Consider the following 16,471-nt stretch of genomic DNA (forward strand, 5'->3'; position numbering starts at 1 on the left):
ATGTTAACTACCATCTCACGGGTTCAAGTCTACTCTATCACACGCACACGAAAATCATCACTGGTTTGCCGTGATTTTACTGAAATCATCATTCCAGGAAAATCACAAAAAACCTCCAACAAGTTTCGGTCTAATAACAAAACAACCCTCGACCTACTCTACCCATTTTTTACCTCCTATACTTTAGTATGTACACATAGTTACACCTAACCAAGTCTAAAAGACCTAACAACTTGGTTAGCTCTGATACCAAGTTGTCATGCCCCAAACCTGATAATGGGACCCAGGGGTGAATTAGTAACCTAACTAGTCTCTGTATTATACAAAATGCCAATGATACACCATAATGAATGAAGGTCCGATCCCGTGGGGTTCTTGTACACCCTATATACATTCAAAAATATGACAAATAGGCAACGAAAACTATTCCTTCTATACATACATTGTACCATACCAGAGTCTATACAAAAGGATTCTAATCTCCATAATACAATATTTAAACCCAGGTGTCAGCCAAAACCCAAATGAAAACCCAATAATGTCCTAGTACTTACACAAGTACTTCCCACAGTACACTGACCACTACACTCCCAACAAAAGGATGCTAGTTCCGATTACTCGAAGGATCTGAAAAACATGTATGTACGATAGGGGTGAGACACCTCTCAGTAAGGTAGATTCAGGTTATATCGCTCTGTGATGTATGAATCTTATCATGGCATAAAACATACACAGTTCAATACAATTCCAATATTTTCACAAAACTGTTCCAGTATAGTGCTTATCACATACACACACATGATCAAGTAACCCGGTGTCGTCACACCCTTTGGCCCGAAGCCGGGCTGCATTACACGACGTCCCCGGTACATGGCGTAGCCCCAGACTCCCATGGCATCATACCGGTACAACTGGTGGATCAACACCCTTCGGTGATCAGTAGTTAAGGCTCACGCCCTTAGATATAGAGTCAGATACTCTTGTCACTGGCATATGGTATTTCACACCCTCGGATATAGAGCCAGACGCTCTTTCACAACTTGGAACAATTCGGAACCCCGTTCCTATTTCTCACTTCAGAAAATCACAACTCATGCATGTTCATATAACAATTCAATCCACACCCATTTGGTAATCTTAAAATCATGATTTTCCAAAATACAGTTTAAATAAGTCAAAGTATGACCATCTCCATAACACAATATATATCACAATATATCCACGATTTTTCAAAAAAACCAGAGATGTAACCCAATGCCCCCTTTTTCCCAAAATTGTATCATGAAAATCCCGTAATTTCCACCCGTTAAATTTCCCCAAATGAGTAGTCAAAACACACACAGGACTGTGAACCACAGTTCTACCGAATCCGATTTTGAAAATAACCAATATAAACAGAATCCCCTTACCTTTCCCCAAAAATCCAAAACCCAAACTCTACAGCTCCTAAACCACGAACCGAGTTCCCAAAACCTATAAACCACAGTACAAAACATACTTACAATTTTATTCTCTACAGAACTACCATATCAGAATCGAAAACCGAGCCTTACCTCGATTTTGGGTCAAATCCCAAAAATGCTCGAAACAAAGATCCGTTCCACAATTCTCAAAGAGAATCCTCCCTTGATCCTTGTAATAAAGTCAAATCATTGATTCTAGCAACATACGAAGAAGAAATCTAGAGAAAGAGAGAGACTTTCGAGTTTCCAGAGAGAAAAAGAGAGAATTTTGATTTCTTAGCTAAGAAGCAACCCAAATGGATATTTATAGCACCTTTGACTCGGCTAGCCTCGTTGATGAGGTGGTGTATTCGTCGACGAGTCAACGAAGGGAGTTCATCGACAAAGTAGTGGCCTCGTCGACGACCCTAAGATTTTCAAATTTTTGGAAACCCCCAGCTTCTCCTCGTCGATGAACACTTGCATTTCATCACCGAACAACAGAAGAGACTTCGTCGACGAATTCTGTATTTGACGATGAAGGTTGATCAATTTACTATTTTACCCTTCTCTTATTTATTTATTCCATATATCACAATTCGGGTTCTTACACTAGTATTGGCAGTTATGGAGATTCAGCACCCGATCCTGATGGATTTGGAGAGACTTGGCATGGAGTTAGTAAAGGATAATCCTTAGGCATTTATTTCCAACTTGGTTGTGCAACCTACGCTATATGAAAAGATTAAGGCCGCTCAGGGTGATGACGCAGAATTAGCAGAGGTAATAGCCAGAGTTCGAGATGGTCAGGGAGAAGAGTTCAATATCTCTGATGACGGAGCTCAGAGGTTTCGCACTAGTTTGTGTGTTCCTACAAATGATGATATTAGAAGAATGATTTTAGAGGAGGCTCACAGATCACAATACACAGTCCATCCTGATAGTACTAAAATGTATAGGGATCTGCGAGAGTATTTTTGGTGGAGTAGAATGAAAAGGGAAATTACCAAATTTGTACAGCAATATTTGATGTGCCAGTAGGTTAAGGCTGAGCACCAAAGACTAGCAGGGCTGTTGCAGCCGCTCTTTATTCCAAAATGGAAGTGGGATCACATCTCTATGGATTTTATTACTAGGTTACCACCAGTACAACCAAGATTGAATGCTATTTGGGTGATCGTGGATTGTTTGAAAAAAATCACCCATTTCATCCCCATTAAAGTCGGCTATTCCATGGACAAATTGGCAGAAATATACGTTCAAGAAATAGTTCGTGTCCATGGTGTACTGGTATCCATAGTCTCAAATCGAGATCCTCGATTTACTTCACAATTTTGGAAAAGCTTTTAGGAGGCTATGGGTGCACAGTTAGCATTCAACACTATTTTTCACCCTCAGACAAATGGTCAGACCGAGAGGACAATCCAAACATTAGAAGATATGCTTCAGGTGTGCGTGCTAGATTTTGGGGGTAGCTGGACCCAGTTAATGCCGCTAGTTGAGTTTGTTTATAATAACAGCTATCAGGTTAGCATCGATATGGCACCTTATGAGGCACTGTATGGTAGAAGGTGTCATTCTCCTCTTTTCTATGATGAAGTAGGCGAGAGGCGAGTTTTGGGTCCAAAGATAGTATAGAAGGCACATGATAAGGTCCAACTAATTAAAGAAAGAATCAGTACCGTGTAAAGTCAGTAGAAAAACTACGCAGACACTCATTGCCAAGAATTAAAATTTGATGTGGGGGATTTGGTATTCTTGAAGGTAGCTCCTCTGAGAGGGATTATGAGATTCGAGAAGAAGGTCAAGCTAAGCCCTAGGTTTATTGGCCCTTTTGAGATACTAAAGAGAGTGGGGTTAGTTGCCTACAAGCTAGCCTTGCCGCCAGCTCTGTCTAGAATACATGATGTGTTCTATGTTGCTATGCTAAGGAAATACGTCCCAGACCCATCCCACATAATCAGTTATGCATAAATAGAACTTAAAGATTCATTAGTCTAAGAAGAAGCACTAGTACAAATCTTAGACCAAAAGACACAAGCATTGGGCGCCAAAGAAATTCAATTGGTGAAAATTTTGTGGAGAAATCATACTATAGAGGATGCTTCTTAGGAGCTCGAAGAACAGATAAGACAAAAATACGCGTAATTGTCCTAAGAGATTTAGTTATAACCATGTAAAATGTAAGTAATTAGATAATATTTCTTTTGTAGGTACATATATTAGTTTAGTTAGTAAGTAGTCTTTTAGTTTTATATGTGTAATCTCCCAAGACACTACAAAAAAACCGGTTTCTAGTGACAAACATATGAGTTACAAATTCAATTTTGTCACTAATAGTGTCGTATTAGTACTATTAGTGACGAAATTGAATTCGTCACTAATATGTTCGTCACTAAAAACCGAAAAATAACGCTTGAAAACATTTTTTGCATATAAATTAACCCGAAAAAATATTAGTGATGATTTCTGAGGTATTAGTGATGAATTAAATCCGTCACTAAAAGATAAACATTAGTGACGATTAAATAACCATTAGTACTATTTTTTTAAGAAAATAAAAAATTTTAAGTTCAAAGTATTAGTGACGAATTTGTAGATTCGTCACTATTGGTCCATTATTAGTGATGGGTTTGACAACATTCACTAATACTTCCTTTTTAAAAAAAAAAAAAAAAAAATTAAGTTCAGAGTATTAGTGACGAATTTGTAAATTTGTCACTATTGGATGTTTATTAGTGACGGATTCGAGAACCATCACTAATACTTCTTTTTTTAAAAAAGAAAAAAGAAAAAATTTCAAGTTTAGAATATGACGAATTTATAAATTCGTCACCATTGGTCCCTTATTAGTGACAAATTTCAAAATTCGTCACTACTATGCCATTATTAGTGACAAATTGTGAACCATCACTAATGTTATGTTATTAAAAAAAATTAAATGGAGAGTAGTAGTGACGCTTTTGAAACCGTCACTAATGCCCAAAAACCCTTATTCCTTTCCACGGGATATTTTCTCACACTTTCCCCTCCTGCTCCAGCTGGCTCGTCCTCTTCCCCTCCTACTCCCACGAACCTCTTTCGACCTCCCAATCTCCTGCTGCTCTCGCCTGGTATGCCCTATTCGTTGGACATCTCAGGCTTCGTCAAAGCCTTAGTGGACTGAAGACTTGGTATGTACGCCCTCTCCCAGTCTCCCGCTGCAACCCCCGTCAAACCCCTTTCCTAGTCTCCCGCTATTCCCAGGTGACTGACGCCCTTGATCTCGCCGGACATCTTAGGTTTGGTCGGAGCCCTAGCCAACTCGCAGAAATTTCTGCTTTCTCAGTTTCATCTCTGATTTGAAAGTCCCTTTATTTCATTTTCTACTGGTTCATTTTTTAGGATTCATCCACTGCCTCTTAATTGGGGTAGACTCCTTCTTCTTTCTTGGTGAATGATTATGTATACATGTATAGAACTTTGATCCCTTGTCTTTCTTCTTTCGTTTTGAATATATTGAATGTCATATAAATTTATTGATAGATGTTTATCAATAAGTATTTATTTTAGAGAAAAATGTAAATTTCAGAACTCATGTTTTGCATTTTAACAGTTTAAAATTTAAAATGTCATGCATGCATTAAATTATAAATATGTTCTAAATTTTGTGAATAATCACTTTGAAAATTTGATGCAACACAGCTATGAACTAAAAAAAAATACAAACATGGTTGTTTAAATTTTACACAAACTCAAAATAAAGTTTAAATTTCACACATGATACAAAATAAATTTTCAACAAAATTATATTTGAGGATTCCCCATCAGCAATGAATTATCTGACCACTTAAATAAGCCAAATATGAATTATAATTTTTTTACCCGATAATCTGTCTAATCCTTTATAGATTATCAGAATTGATTCATTTTGTCAGGTCTCTTTTACCTAGAGTGAGGTCAAAACTCAAATTCTAGAAAATATTTTGGCAACTTACGAAAAAATAATAAGAAGAAAGGGAAAATAGCATTAGGGCACATAGCCGTGAGGTCTTTCAAAATTTAGCCCTTCTCTTTGTTTTCTACTAACCAGTGTCCTAGGGCCCCTTCAACGCTTTACAGTCACTGTCTCTGCCTCCACAGTTTCCCAGAGAGAGAAGAAGAAGAGGAGGAGGAGGAAGAAAGGGTTTGCGGCTATTTGTTTGGTCATCCAGTGTCTTCTAGCCTTTTCATAAAAAATCCCTAATTTTCCCAAGGTAATATTATTTTAATGAAAATCATAAATAGAGAAACAATATAATGGGAGGGTAGAGGCACTAGTAGCTCTACCAAAGTCTATGTTCCTTTCTTTTTTTTTTTGGAATTTTGGGTTCGACTCGATCTATAGCTTTTGGCTCCATATTAATCACATTCGAAAAAACATTTCATTGCCCATTTATGTACTTTTTTATTCATCATAATCACAGAATGCCCTCCACAACCAAACATTATTTAATATTTAAACATACATGATCAAATATACCATTAACCCAAAACCCTAAATTGCCTAATAAATTGATGAATCATAGTCAATACATATTATAGCAGAGCTTAATTGGGATTTCAAAAAACTGTTGAGCTGTTTGGGTGGGGGGTATGAGTTGTCCATCTCCCTCTTGTCTTGAAAATGCAATTTATGATCAGCCATTGGAAAATGGTAATGCATTAAATGTGTAGGAGTTATTCGTAATTATTCCTCTAAAACATTAGGAAATAAACATGATATGATATGCAAGCAGGCAATAGATAGCGGTACATGCATGTGATACTTCCAACTTTGGTGATTTATAATCATAGTTGGATGAACACAAATTAACTACGTCACAGTAAACAGGATTGATGACAAATGTCACATCTGACCAATTTTCTATTACTCTACACTTATTAATTACCTCCTGCATATATATATATATATATATATATATATATATATATATATATATATATATATATATACAAACACACTCACACACACACACACATTTATATAAACATCTTGCTGGAGGCTAGCTCTTGGGATAAATACGACAAATGGACTCTTCACTACTCCATCTTTCTTTTTCATTCATTACTTTAGGTTGGAGCTAGCTGCCTAGCTCGCTATAGGTCCTCATAATATATATATATATATATGCCTTTATGAAAAAAGAAAGAACGAAAGAAAAAACAAATGGATCTATTTGCATTGTTGGGACACCCTTGGCTAGCTTTATACATAGCTACTAGCAACCACTTGGAATTGACAAGTATACATATATGTATATATATATATATATATATACATATATGTATATATATATATATATATATATATATATATATAAATGATGAGATTCATCTTATTAGTTAAGTTAGATTAGTTAACTATTAGAGAAAAGGTAATTATAATTAAATCAATGGTCAAGTGAGCTAGAAACAAACTAATTAATTTTCAAGTGTACAATTTTAATTATATGTGTGCTATGTAAGATAAGCTAGCCACCTTAATTATAATATGTCATTTGGGTTGAGAATATAATACTATAAAAAGGGTATAATGTCAAAACACTACTCACATATTTAAATATGACATTAAATTTTTTGAGTTTTTGTCTAGTATTAAATGTTTTGCTAAAACAATTTACCTGAAAAAAGTTAATAGCAAATTATAACTCATTCATTAATATATTCATATATATAACGCATAATGGGGTTTTTGAATTGCATGCAATATGTATTATATTATAAATTGAGATGCCCCAAATGAAAGTTAAGAAATGAAACCATCAATCTCATGACTAATTTTTTATGTATACCCCTATTTTTCTGTGCGCGAACAGGGCATACCTATTACCTTCAACTTCAGGTCACCCTTTAGTTATTCTTTATTCATATATAATAAAATATATATATATTTAATAGCAGAAAAGACAAAAAATGCAATATTTATAAATATAGAGAATGCTAATATTAATATATATATATATATATATATATATATATATATATATATAACAATATAAATGAATGGATATAGCCTTCCATTAAAAAAAAAAAAATCTGACAATATTTTGAAAGCTACTAAAGAAGACAAACTCACTTTAAATGTGAATATGAATATATATATATATATATATATATATATATATATATATATATATTATGGTATGAATTAGCGTGAAGGCAATGCATTGTATATATGAAATGAAGGTCTGATTCAAGTTAAAAGTAGTTAAATGACAATGAAAACAAAAAAAAAATCAAATCAACTTAGATAATTAATATAGTAGATTGGTTTATATTTTTAAATGTCTAATAAATCAATTATAATATATATAATATATAAAATTAGAAAGAAAATGAGAAAATGAGGCTAATATATGAGTTTTGAAGAGATTGTTGGAGTACATTTCGAGTTTAATTTAATTTTAATTAAAATCATTTAAAAATAGTTCAAATGGAGCTTTATTTTCCAAATTGTACTACTGAAATACATGCTTGTATTGAACGTCAACTACATAGCTGATGTTGTACACTGTGAATTGCATGTTGATAGTGGAATTAGGTTCTTGCATGCTCAAATTCACTGGTATCTGCATGATGCGTATTATTGTGATTTGTTTGCTTGAATCTATGAAGTTTTAGTGCAGTAATTTTTTGGAAAATGCCCAATTTACAGATGGCATACTACCGAAATTTTGTTAAAATTTGTCCATAATAGAATTATGTACAAAGAAATGTATGCATGATCAATTAAAACTTAAAGTCATTCTAACTTGCGTCTCTCGCGTGTTGAAATTCGTAAGAAGAGAGACAATCTTAGGCTTATAATTGAAAATAAAAAAAGACTTGGCTAAGAACAACAATCATAAGTGTACAATGAAAGGTCAAGACTAAATGGAATATGAAGTAAAATGCCAAATTAATTACTGCCATTTCATGTATTCATTGAAGCATAGACCCGTTCAAGAACGGTTACTATACACTCATACCTAGTCGTACATGTGAGACAAATCAATTGTTATATTTCAATTGATTATTAGTCATACTATGTTGACTAATAATCACTTGAACATGTTAATTATTTGTTTCACTTACGATTACTAATGTTTGTATTTCAACCATTCTTGGATTGTCCAATGTGGACAATTCAGGAAGTTGTATTTATATTGTTGTCATCGTTCACACTTTGTCAATTGTCATTATATATTTCGAGCATGTCTCTACTTATGTTCTCTGGGTGCATAGTGGGGTGTCGTGACAATTTGTTAGTGATGGAAAACTAGCAACATGTTGACTTCCCCCATCTCGTGTACTTGGAGAGACATAGGGAGATGCTGTCGAAATTTATAATGACTACAACGAAGGAATTTGAGCGATTGATCGCAATATAAATGCAACATTCATGAATGAGATAGGATCCGTACCCTTTAGAATATGATGGTTGATTATAATATTCACGATGCATGTGTTATTAATATTATAAGAATGTAATGAACACCATTTACTTGAACATGTTATAGGGTAATTAATGAATATGGATAAGAGTTGGATGAATGCTCAGGGTAGGTTTTTTCCAGAATACGTGGAAGGGATACATGATTTCATAGAGTTTGCACGTTCTCATGCAGACAAAGCTAGTAGAATAAGGTATTCTTGCAAGAAATGCCAAAACATAACATTCAAACACATTGATTTGGTCCATTCACATTTATTAGACTTTGGAAAGGAGAAAAGGTACACAACATAAGTGTTTCACGGTGAAGATTACGTATTTCAGAGCGATGATGATAACGATGAAGATAAGAGGGCAAATATAGTAGGTGGTGATACCTATTCAGAAGGGGTAATTGAAATGTTAGGTGACTTGCAAAGGGGGATTGCAATGGACATGGGCGATGTTCCTGTGTTGCGTACTGGTGATGAATCTACTTCAGCAAGTATCTTACCTTGCGATGCTAGTATGTTGAATCGACTCAGTAAACCATTTGCTAATCTCATGAGGGATGCATGGGTGCCCTTATATCCAAACTGTAAAAAGTTCTCAAAATTAAAGTTTCTGATAAAGTTGCTTCATGCAAGGACAATGCATGGGTTATCTCAGAGCGTATTCAACATGCATTTAAGTCTCATTAAGGCGGCACTACCTGATGGTGAAACACTTCCCAAGTCTTTTTATAAGGCGAAGACATACATGCGTGAATTGGGTCTCAGTTACACTCTAATACATGCGTGTAGGTATGATTGTGCACTCTTTTATGGTGAACATAAAAATGCGAACGAGTGCCCAAAATGTGGTGAACCGAGGTATACAACTAATCAGAAGAAGGGTAAAAAGATCCCCAAAAAAGTTTTGCGATATTGTCCATTAATCCCACGGCTGCAATAATTGTATATATGCAAAAAGACTGCTACAGATATGAGTTGGCATCAAGAAAAACGTCTTCAAGATGAAAACATCCTTAGCCATCCAGCGGACTCTGAAGCTTGGGCCGATTTTGATAAAATGCATTCGTGGTTTTCTAGTGATCCTCGCAACATCAGACTTGGCCTTACTTTAGATGGGTTCAATCTTTTCGGTAATATGAACAACCCATATAGCATGTGGCCAATTATGATGATGTCATACAATATGCTACCATAACGATGTATGAAAGAACCTTTCATTTATATGTTTCTGCTCATTCTCGGACCGAGATCACCTAATAATGATATTGATGTTTACCTGCATCTGTTAATTGACAAGTTGAAAGAATTATGGGGAAAAAGATTGGAGACATTTGATGTGGAAACCGGAACAACATTTCGAATGCATGCTGCAGTCTTGTGGACAATTAATGATTTCCCCGCATACGACAACCTGTCAGGTTGGAGCACAAAAGGTTACTTAACATGCCCAGTATGTAATAAGGATGCTGGGTCCTTATCCTTGAAGCATGGCCACAAGTTATGCTTTATGTGTCATCGTTGTTTCCTACAAATTGGACATCCTTGGAGGACTCGTGGTGTTAGAAGCTTCAATCGAAAACCTGAACGAAGGTCGCTGCTAAAGTGACTAAGTGGAGAAGAGATATTAAACCAGCTAAGGTTGATCGAAGATGTGAAATTTGGGAAACCAACCACCGACTAGTAGAAAAAAAAAACGTGCTGAGTGGGAGTTGAATTGGACAAAGAGATGAATCTTCTTCGAGTTGCCATACTGGAAAGATCTTCAAGTACGCCATAACTTGGATGTCATGCACATCAAAAAGAACATTTGTGAGAATGTCATGATATAATTGGGAAGACAAAAGATACCACAAATGCTCGCTGGGATATGGAAGATATGGGAATATGGCCTAAGTTGCACCTGTTTCGTGATAGGGAAAAAATTCTTATGTCATCAGCTTGTTACACATTTTCGAAGGACGAGAAGAATAAATTCTTCAAATGGTTGAAATCAGTGAAGTTTCGTGATGAATATGCATCGAACATAGCTCGATGCAAAAACACAAAGGAAAGGAAGATGCTAGGAATGAAAAGTCATGACTGTCACGTCCTTTTATAATGGGTTCTACTCATTTTCCTTCATGGACACTTGACTGAAGATGTTCGCTCGGTGCTGATTGAGCTGGGAATCTTTTTTCGGTAGTTGTGCTCCAAAAAATTTAGTGTAAACGTACTTGAACAGTTAAAGGATAACATCGTGATCATACTATGCAAGCTGGAGAAAATATTTCCACCAACATTCTCTAATGTGATGGTCCACCTAGCCGCCCATTTACCAAGGGGGGCCATAATTGGAGGATTGGTTCAATATCGTTAGATGTATCCTATTGAGAGGTAAATTATAAAGTCCTTGTATAATGGTCACGTGATTTCCTTATTTTTATTTTTTTTCTTTATTGTATCTACAAGCCTATAATGTTACGTAAAATGCACAGGTTTTTGTCCACTTTGAAGGGGTATGTGTGCAATAAGGCACAGCCGGAAGGTTCAATCATTGAGGCATACATTGATAATGAATGTCTTGTATTTTGCTTAATATATCTACATAATGTTGACACAATGTTCACTCGTGAGGAGCGAAATGTAGACGTTCATGCTATTAATGTCGAAGATGAAGAACCCATGAGCTCTATATTTTGCGGAAATGTTCAGACTCTCAGCGCACGAGTTTACGATTTCATTGATATGGACAACCTAAAAAAGGCTCATTTTTACATCCTCAACAATTGTGATGAAACTGTTCCATATATCGAGTACGTGGTTCCAAACTCCTTACTTTGCATTGTATTTATATATGCATAATTATATACTTAGTTGACATCAACATGTACTGCTGTTGTATATAGCTAACATAAAGCTGAACTCCTGGCCCAAAATGAACGGAATGTTGACGAAAGACATAAGAAGGAATTTATCAATTGGTTTGGGAGTCGTGTAAGTAACAAATATTGCTTGAGTGAGAAGCAATGTATGTTTTCACTATTGATAGTTTATTTTTCTAAACTCTTGTTTATTGAATAGATAAAAGTCATGTACTGCAATAAGGAACCACGAGCAAGTAAAGATTTGTACACGTTGGCATGTGGCCCCGATCAAAGAGTTAACCGCTACAACGGTTGCATTGTCAACGGGTTACAATTTCATACAAAGTCCCTCGAACTGCATAGAAGAACCTAAAATTGTGGGGTTGCAGTGCTAGACACAAAAGGAGATGAATAAATTGACTACTTTGGTGTGCTGGACAAAATTATAAAGGTTAGCTATGGAGTAAACAAACTCATCCTCCTGTTCAAGTGTACTTGGTGGAACATCGGCAATAAAAAGACTGGGATAAACACCGATGCCTACTTTACCAATGTCAATTTTAGCAAGACCTAGTATCAAAATGACCCTTTCGTGCTTGCGATGCAAGCAGAACAAGTGTTTTACTTTAAAGACACCAAATTGAAGGGTGAATGGCATGTGGCCCAAAATATTCCTCCCCAAAGTTTGTACGCTATTGTAGAAGTTGCAGATGGTGAGATTAGTTCTAGTGAGACTGCATTCCAAGAAGATGAGCCATCTATCAGTGCAGCAGCGCAATCTGCTGCAAATGTTGTCGAAGAAGGCGTCGATCCTATACCATTGCACAGGGATGGTGCCACGACAGAACACGTAGGGACTGCCGACATTACAATTAAACCTTCTATATACGTTCACTTCATCAACGATGAGGAAACTGATGGGGAAGATGAAACAGGGGTCGCGTACTGTAGTGAAGAGTAAGACACTTTAGAAAGTGAGGATGATACCAATATTGAGGACGTATAAGGGGTTAAGCATGTTATGTTTTTCACTATGTATTTGACATGTGTAAATAACTTAAAATATATGTATGATGCATCCATCTAATATTCGTACTTCTTATATTTACTTGTCTACTAATTTGCAGATATGGCACTAGGAGATCGATGTTGGAGACTTCCTTTCAAGAACAAGAGTACATCGCATGAGGATGATCTAACATCCTCGAGATCGGCGGAGCCCGTCGGTCCTTATGCGGCGGCACCATTGTCTGAGCCATCGGCACCTCGGCCAGACATGGATACTACTTATGTGACTGATACGCAGGGTGAGTTACCGACCGTGATGATCAGTATTGGTATGGATACGATTAATTTATTTATATGTAAACTATTGATGATAGTTATTCACATGTATGATTATAATGTTGTTCTTAAATTTACTCTGCTTTCAACATCTACGTCCACGATCAGGTCAGGCCATAGTGCAGTGAAGAACATGTCACTGAAGAAGCACTTGGATAGGACAAAATAACAGATTCAAATCGACATTCCTCCAGGATACACCACCCCACTGAACGATTGGTGCACCGCGTGGATGAGGGAGCTCAGCATTATATGCCAACAATATGCTCTAGTCACCGCATTCAGTAAGCCGCAGATGACTCAAGAGCAGTGCATGGTTCTTTACATGTGCATTTTGATAAGTTCCCAAACCCTATAAATTTGTTTTTAATTTAAATGTTTTTTTACTTTTAATATACTAGCCAATTAACAACTGTCTAACATTGTAATTGTGTTACCTATATATGCAGGACGAGTTTGATATAGACATCCTTGAGGATGACCATGTGAGGAGGGCGGTCGATGTCCAATTTTGTAATCAATTTAAGAGCTATCACTCAAAAATGCACTCCCATTTTTGAGCAATGGGAGATGAAGCAGAAGTGCGGTTATACGATAAGATATCCCAAGAGGATTGGGAGGTGGTGTGTCGCCATTTTCGTGACCCACGCTATTAGGTGATGTGTTTGTATTATAATTACTAATTTTTCACAATGATTTTTCTTATAAACCGTCATTACATCTTCCTTGTAGGCCATATGTGAAACAAATGCAGCGAACCGTAGCAAACTCCCTATGATGCATTGCAGTGGATCGAGGCTATTCATAAATCATTGCCAGTTAATTACTATATATAAAACTATTTGACCATTACATGACATAATACTAATGATGTCTTATATGATAATGTAGTGTGATCTAGAGACTAGCGTAGAGGAGCCGCTGTCGGATCTTTATCAGAGAACACACCAACAGTGATCGGAGGAGAGGTGTGAGGGTGCGTAGAATAGACATGTAAGTGAAACAAAAGATTTAGTTTATTACTTGATTCAAAAAATCTAATTTTTAGTCTTACTTATTCCTTTTTATCATTTTCATGAATGAAATCAGGCACGAATGGTCAAGCTGATGGATGCACCTATTTCAGAGAGTCGGCACATAACAGATTTCAAGATCACTTCCCAAGTGCTTGGGCAACAAGAAGGGGGGTAGGTGAAAGGTATTGGAAGTGGATACATCGCCCCAACAGCATCAGCATCCATGAGTGCGGCGGCTCATGCAAACATGGAACGAGGGCGTTGAGAGGCTGAGCATCGTGAGCAGGAGATAGCTTAATGGATGCAGATGGTGGAAATGGAGAATGCGCAATTGAGAGACATGGTCTCCAGCTTTCAAGCCCAGATGCAAGCCAGGATGGATAGGCAAGCGCATTTCGAGGAAATGATGCGCCAATCTCGACCAGATGATACAGATGGCTCCTCTGATTAGAAGGTATGTATGGTACTTATAGCTTAACATAGTACTTGTGCAAAAGTATTTTATGATTTTTTTTTAATTCAGGTAAGAACTAAAGTCTTATATTTGGGGCAATTTTTATATTATGTAGTTATAGATAGTTTGCATGAATATTGTAAAAAATTAATATTACAAACAGATATGACTTGAGAATAATATTATTTTTTAATCTTTCTTATTTTAGAAAGTTCCATCAGTGTTGCGCTTTTTGGATGCAACATCCTTGTGAAAGCATCCTCCTTGTGGATGTGCCTATGCATCCTCTCTGCGGATTCAACCTCCTTTTGGACGCATCCTCCTTGTGGATGCATCTTCATTTTCGATGTGGCTTCCTTTTGAACGGACCATCATTTTGGAAATGTGCTCCTTCTAAATGTATCCTCCTTATGGATCCATCCTGCTTTTGGATGTTGTCATTTCTAATTACTTGATATGGTTACATAATGCATACATGTTTTTTTTATTATTGTTATTATAGTTGTATATCTTGTTCAGTTGGGAAATTTTCATATGATATATATTCATCTTGTACAGACGATAGCTTTACTGGTTGGATATTCTGAATTTAATGGATACATGTACTACTGTCGTGAATTGTTGATTGCTACATGATTGCATGCTAGTCTAGAATGTCTCCTGCATAGCGAATGCATTTGATGTGTATTGCTTGCTGGTAGTAGATATAAGTTCTCGTGTGCCTTGAACTTCTTATAAATGACTTATTTGAACTTATCAGGTGTAGATTTTATGGGAAAATGTCCAATTTACAAACGGCATGCTGCCAAAATTTCGTTAAAATTTTTCCTAAGAAAAAGAAAACCATGTACACTGATAATTATGATAAGCTTCAATGTTAAAATATTTTTGAAAGGATGAGTGAAAGTTAGGAATCATAAGAAATGAGGCAATGTAGGCTTAGTTAATTTAAAGAAGCATTCATTTATATGTTTTTGGTTCGGTAAGCCTAAAGCATTCATTGCCGAGCCGACATCATTGAAAATATTATAAACACTTGGCTAAAAATTTGAAAATTTGAAAAAGGCATAAGTTGAATATATACATAACTCAGAGGGAGCATCATTTTCATAATTATTTAAATTAAATGCTCTCATCATCTCATAACGTTCATGTCTAAATGCCTAGATGAATAACAATACTACACTGAACTCAATACTATCCACAGTTCTCTACTATTTATATTTTGAATTTAATGGATACATGTATTACTATCGTGAGTTGTTGATTGCTACATGATTGCATGCTAGTCTAGAATGCCTCCTGCATGGCGGATGCAGTTGATGTGTATTGCATGCTGGTAGTGGATATAAGTTCTCGTGTGCCTTGAACTTCTTATAAATGACCTATTTGAACCTATTAAGGGTAGGTTTTATGGGAAATTTTCCAATTTACAGATGGCATGCTGCCGAATTTTTGTTAAAAGTTTCCCAAAAAAAAACCATGAATACCTATAATTATGATAAAATGAATGTTAAAGTAATAACGATTGGATTGACATCTCCATCAGTCTTAATTAAAATATTGCGTAGATAAGGTCAAATTCTATTTTGGATTCATATAACAAGTGGATAGGTAAATGTAAATATTGCCCACGTAGCCACATTCACCCTCCCTCCATCTATGCTTCAAATTTCTAGTTTTGAAAATCCGTATAAATGCCAAGATGTGACACAAATGAGAGATTCATCAGGACATATGAGTTGCAATGTTACTATTGAAAAGAACAAAAAAAAGTGGAAAAAAATGGTCCATGCACGAGATCACCGATGAAAGCACCTAGGGAATATTTTATTTTCCATGATTTTCTCAACTACCAAACAAATGACCAATTTCATGTCCATTTAACTGGCATATTTTACTTAGTTCTAATATTTTCTCATTAAG

Source organism: Malania oleifera, chromosome 1 (genome assembly GCF_029873635.1).
Source record: "Malania oleifera isolate guangnan ecotype guangnan chromosome 1, ASM2987363v1, whole genome shotgun sequence".
In the NCBI taxonomy this organism is placed as follows: Eukaryota; Viridiplantae; Streptophyta; class Magnoliopsida; order Santalales; family Ximeniaceae; genus Malania; species Malania oleifera.